The sequence below is a fragment of the Boleophthalmus pectinirostris genome, unplaced genomic scaffold (assembly GCF_026225935.1).
Source record: "Boleophthalmus pectinirostris isolate CB_2022bp ecotype Guang Dong unplaced genomic scaffold, ASM2622593v1 HiC_scaffold_5, whole genome shotgun sequence".
In the NCBI taxonomy this organism is placed as follows: Eukaryota; Metazoa; Chordata; class Actinopteri; order Gobiiformes; family Gobiidae; genus Boleophthalmus; species Boleophthalmus pectinirostris.
In genome coordinates, this window is record NW_026571404.1 from 1,965,485 (window position 1) to 1,971,476 (window position 5,992).

The window sequence follows — 5,992 nt, forward strand, 5'->3', positions numbered from 1 at the left end:
TTTCTTTTGCGGTGAACTGCTCCTGGATTCTTGTCGCCGTCGCAACAAACTTTGTGTGCGAACTGCGAGGAAGATATAGGTCAAAAAAAGCCGCTAAGAACTGTTGTGTTGGTGGAGTAAACAGCGTCTGTGCGTCTTGCGTCTGTGGACTGTGTGACAGTCGTACGTAAACCACGTACCGGCGGCGCAGGCAAGTCAGTTACACTAGAAACGTAGGGAGTTTGATTGACAGCCTGTCAGCTCACAGATAACGAGGCAGTGTCGTTATCTATTGGCAAATGTTTAGCCCCACCACGTCCAGAGTTGATGAATTTTTATTCTCTTTTTTTTGGTCATCATAATTACAAGGCGACTGCATCTATAATCTATCACTGACAATTTGAAAACAAAAAAAATCCTCCATACAACCTTTAAGACAATAAACCGTTAATTTAGAATCGCAGCGTGTAACCAGAAAAGTTCAAATGTAATCCCCTACAGATTACAGATTACAGATTACACACACCAACATGTAGTTTGTAACAGAATCCATTAAATTACTTAAAGTGAGTAATGTAATCTGATTACTTTGGATTACTTGATTTGCTGTAGAGAAACAAAGACTCGGATATTTTTACATAAGAAGTTTTGTCTGATAAAAGAAAATAAAAAGTCCAGATTTTACTGAACCAAATTAAAAATATTATTGATAAAAGACGAAGAAACACGTCCACACAGCAGGATTTAGACCTGGTTTAGACCTGGTTTAGACCTGGTTTAGACCTGGTTTAGTCCTGGTTTAGACCTGGTTTTAGTCCTGGTTTAGACTGGTTTTAGTCCTGGTTTAGTCCTGGTTTTAGTCCTGGTTTAGACCTGGTTTTAGTCCTGGTTTTAGTCCTGGTTTAGACCTGGTTTGGTTTTAGTCCTGGTTTAGACCTGGTTTTAGTCCTGGTTTAGACCTGGTTTTAGTCCTGGTTTAGTCCTGGTTTTAGTCCTGGTTTAGTCCTGGTTTAGTCCTGGTTTAGTCCTGGTTTAGTCCTGGTTTAGTCCTGGTTTAGTTTCTGGCAATGAGTGGAATTACCAGAAGAAAAAAAAAAAAAAAAAGTGAAAACAGTTAAATCCCTCTGTTTAATCCATTTATTTGAACAAAGTAACTGTAATCCAATTACCACTCACTGAAACAGTAACTGTAACTGAATACAGTTACTCATCGTTTGTACTCTGATTACTCTGGTACATGTAATCTGTTACTCCCCGACACTGCTTTTATTTGAACTTTAATTGGAGTTTTCTTCTTCGCTCCGTCTGTTCCCCTCGACTGGAGCCTCACTGATTTACATTTACATTTATTTATTTATTGTCATTGTATGAAACACAAGGAAACTTCACCAGAGTAAATCTGTAGCAGTAAAAATGAACAAATATACACACATCCTCACCAATAAAAACATTTAATAAATAAAATAAATTCCCTTCAGGCTTTTCTCTGCGCTGACGTGAAGAATGAACTGTGTCCAGGTTCAGGAGGGAGTTGAGGCTTTGTTACGACGCAGCTCGTTTGGGATGAGGGAAAAAACAAAAATAAAACCAAGATGTAAAATGGAATAAATTAAGTAATTTTTAATTAACAGGAATGTAAAGGTAAATTAACAAAACACTAAAAATATACAGAAAACAACCTAAACTAAGAAACAGAACAACAGAATAAACAGAGTTTTGTGCCAGAAAAAGGGTCACGCAGGTTTACACAAAAACAAGTGGTAAAACTTAACGACACAGACTAAACTAAAACACAAGTTCAACAAATTAAACCACATAAACCCACAAACAGAATCGAGTGACTAAATAAAAAAAAAGGCACAAAACCGAACTGAACTAAACACACAAACACAAAACCAAAATGGCAGACTGTCCACCAAGGCCAGCAGCCCCGAACAGGTGCTGCAATCTCCTTAAATAGGGGGCGTGGCTGCAGGTGAGGTGGGCGTCAACTTGCCCCACCAATCACAGACCAGGGCTCGTGCAGCAGGAATCAAGAAAACTGCAGAAATATTACAACTAAAGCCTGGGGCCGTAACAGGCGCAAATCAGGACTTGATTTTCTCTAAAACACTTCAGCTCCAGCCCAGTTCACGAGGACCAACGCGGATTTAAATCACTTATGACGAACTGTTTAAAAGTAATTGGAAAAACAACAAATATTAGACGTGACGGCGGCGGCGGCGGCGGCGGCGGCGGCGACACACTGAGCCCAGAGCTTCACCGTTTCACCACAAAATGAGAATATTATCATTTATCATTCAGCGCTGGGCTGGTTTTCTTCCAACATCATGACAAATCTTCCCAATTTATATTTTCACAATCACGTTGAGAAGAAGAAGAAGTGGTTTTGTGTTTCAAAGTCGAGCTGGTTTCCTGCTACTCGAACTTTAAATCGACTTTGTATTTGATAAACAGAACGACTCCAGATGAAACTGACTCGACCAGGAGAAAGTCAGAATGTTCTGGGGTTTTGTTTTTTGTTTTTTTATTGGATCATTTGACGACGACACGAGTCATGACAGGAAACAAAAGATACAAAATGAATCTGTGTGTCGTTCGTTCAGTCGTTTTTCAATATAAAACCAGAAATAATAAAATGAAAAATCAACAGTTTTCTTCATTATTTGTCTCCAAAACCAAAATGAAAAAACAGATAATGTTTTTTTTCAAACTCAGCGTTACTTCCTGTTATTTTTCCCCTCAGTCTTTCTACACCAACTGCCACTTCACTTTATGACACATTTTCCCACAGACGCCGTCCCACCCGACAAAGTAATAACAACACGAAATCAAAAAGCCTTTGGACGTGTCAAACGCACTTTAACCTTCACCCTGGAACATCACTCGCTCCTTCTCCCTCGCTTCTGTTTTAACACGTTTTCTTGTCGGTGGCCGTGACTCGTTCTCCGTCTGACCTCAGCGGGACATGAATCACAGGCTCGTTAAGCGTCTCTTCTCACCCCCCGACCCCGACGCCGTGAAAGTGTCGGCTCCACATACGTCCAGATCTACAGGAAACCATCTGCTCCACGCGTCTCCACACAAGACGAAGAGACGAGACGAACTAAACCAGGTCAAACGACAAAGGAAAGACGCCGCACGGCTCCAGGACAGAGACGAACGCTCACATTTCTCTAGTTGTTTTGTGTTTTGTTTCGTTCACATGTTTAACTCACACACTGCAGATTTAGGCCACAGTGAGTTTTCAAACACACTGCAGTGTTCAGCGTCTCTGTTCTCTACAGAAACTGTGTATCTCAAACAGCGACTGTGTCAAACTTACGTAATGTTTCATGTACTGAAATCTGGTTTGCCTGTGTTGTTCGTGCTTTGAGGTAAAAGAGACTAAACGTGTGTCTGTGCTCCAGTTTAATCTAGACACAAACTACATTTATTATATTTATTTACCACAGATGGAGCGAGTCCAGGGCAAACTCATGTCATAAAAACCCCAAAAAGAACAAGAAGTTCAAATATTTGTGCAGAGAAACACAAATCTATTACACAAATCTTTTTGAATTGATGAACTCTTTCTTTAAAAAATATTATAATATTATGAACAACCTGAAACTTTAAGAAAAATACAATTTCAACACAAAGTTTTGAACAATGAACTTGTCTGTAAACAGGAATAAGTCCATTTTTGTTGTAAAATCCTGCACTCGGCTCCACTTTTCTCATGTTGGACATTTTTCTGATGAGGGTGTCACGGTCAACAGTCAAAACGATCGTCCTTTAAGAGCGTTTGGAAAGAGACAAGTCTTCATTTGTGCTGCTCTGGTGGGAGGGGCCACGTACAGAGACGCTGGAGACGCTGCTGTGATAAACACCACACAAAATTAACACCATTTTAATAGAAAATATCATTCAAATATTTTAGTAGAAAATCAGCCAAGGGCCAGATTAAAGGTCTTGGAGGGCCGGATCTGGCCCCCGGGCCGTATGTTTGACACTCCTGAGGAAATCAGTTATAGTTTTTATCTTTAAGTTGTGAAAGTTTCCTCCTGCTTCCTGTCTCCTTCTCTCCTTCTCTCCTTACCTTGTTTCCTGGGTGGATCCCCAATTAATCAACTAAATTCTTAATGATCAATTATCGATTAATCGACTAATCATGCCCATCCCTAGTATAGATGTTATGGGAAAAACTGCAGTGTATCAGCAGTGACTTTTATCTGAACTATTTAATGTCCACAGACGTCGTTAGTCGTTAATGATTCGTTCATGTTTATGTTTGTAACAAACCTTTGTTGACCTGATCACTTCTCGTCCCGACCGCAGACGTCGGTTTTGATCCACTTTTCCCATTTCTGACCTTTGTGGACGACCTTCGTTCCTCTAAAAAAATCGCTTTTCCTTCTTTGTTGGAACGATTGGCAAAACGACACAAAGACATTTTGTCAGATAAAGACGCTCAGTGTTTCAGTCGCTTCCTCCAGTCACTTCACTTCCTGCCCTCCACATGTCGTCATGTGACGTCGTGTTAAACCCAGATACTGAAACTGCAGCCTGAACGAAGACGAACAGAGTTAATAAAAGGAATGAGTTTGAATATAACTTCAATCTCTTACTGTTCAAACAAACGCCTTTAAAAAAATAATACTGATAATGTTTGGTTCATATTTGCCAGAGGAGAAAAGTATTGATTGTCATGTTTTGTAACTTGTTGTTTAGCAGAATTGATGATGTAATAGTTTCTCCTCGTGTCCCTCGGCGTCTGGATCAAACCAGAGCAGGTTTACAGCGACGGAGCTAAAGTGACGGAGCTGCTGCCCTGATCACATGATGCAACCGTCTCCAGGAGCTTCAGAAGGAAGGAGGAGGAAGAGGAGGAAGAGGAAGAGGAGGAGGAGGAGGAGAGGAGGAAGAGGAGGAGGAGGAGGAGGAGGAGAAGGTCTTGTTTGTTTGTTACATCAGTTCATGTTCCTGGTGGTTGAAGATCTCAGCTCCAGGACGTTAATGAAACATGAGACGAGTGAGAAACTGAACTGAACTCAGGCCTCGTTTACAGGAAGATTTTAATTCAGAATGAAAAAGTTCTGATCTGAGGTTCACGTGTTAAACTCCTTAAATCCACTTTATTTATTTCTGCTCAGAGTCTGAAGGTGGAGAAGCTTCTGATTGGACCAGAACCAGACCGAGACCAGGACCAGGTCTAAACCAGGTCTAAACCAGGTCTAAACCAGGTCTAAACCAAGGTCTAAACCAGGTCTAAACCAGGTCTAAAACCAGGTCTAAAACCAGGTCTAAACCAGGTCTAAACCAGGTCTAAACCAGGTCTAAAACCTAAACCAGGTCTAAACCAGGTCTAAAAAAACCAGGTCTAAACCAAGGTCTAAACCAGGTCTAAACCAGGTCTAAAACCAGGTCTAAACCAGGTCTAAACCAGGTCTAAAACCAGGTCTAAACCAGGTCTAAACCAGGGTCTAAACCAGGTCTCTAAACCAGGTCTAAACCAGGTCTAAACCAGGTCTAAACCAGGTCTAAACCAGGTCTAAACCAGGTCTAAACCAGGTCTAAACCAGGTCTAAACCAGGTCTTAAACCAGGTCTAAACCAGGTCTAAACCAGGTCTTAAAACCAGGTCTAAACCAGGTCTAAACCAGGTCTAAACCAGGTCTAAACCAGATCTAAACCAGGTCTAAACCAGGTCTAAACCAGGTCTAAACCAGGTCTAAACCAGGTCTAAACCAAGTCTAAACCAAGGTCTAAACCAGGTCTAAAACCAGGTCTTAAACCAGGTCTAAACCAGGACTAAAACAGATAAAACTTCTTATGTGAACATCTCTGAGTCTTTGCTTCTCTACAGTAAATCAAGTAATCCAAAGTAATCAGATTACATTACTCACTTTGGTGTGTGTAATCTGTAATCTGTAGGGGATTACATTTTTGTGTTTTATTGACTCTGTGACCACAGAAACATGTTTGGATTTATTCCCGTTGAACTCGACCTCGTTTGTTTCTGCAGTTTGTTC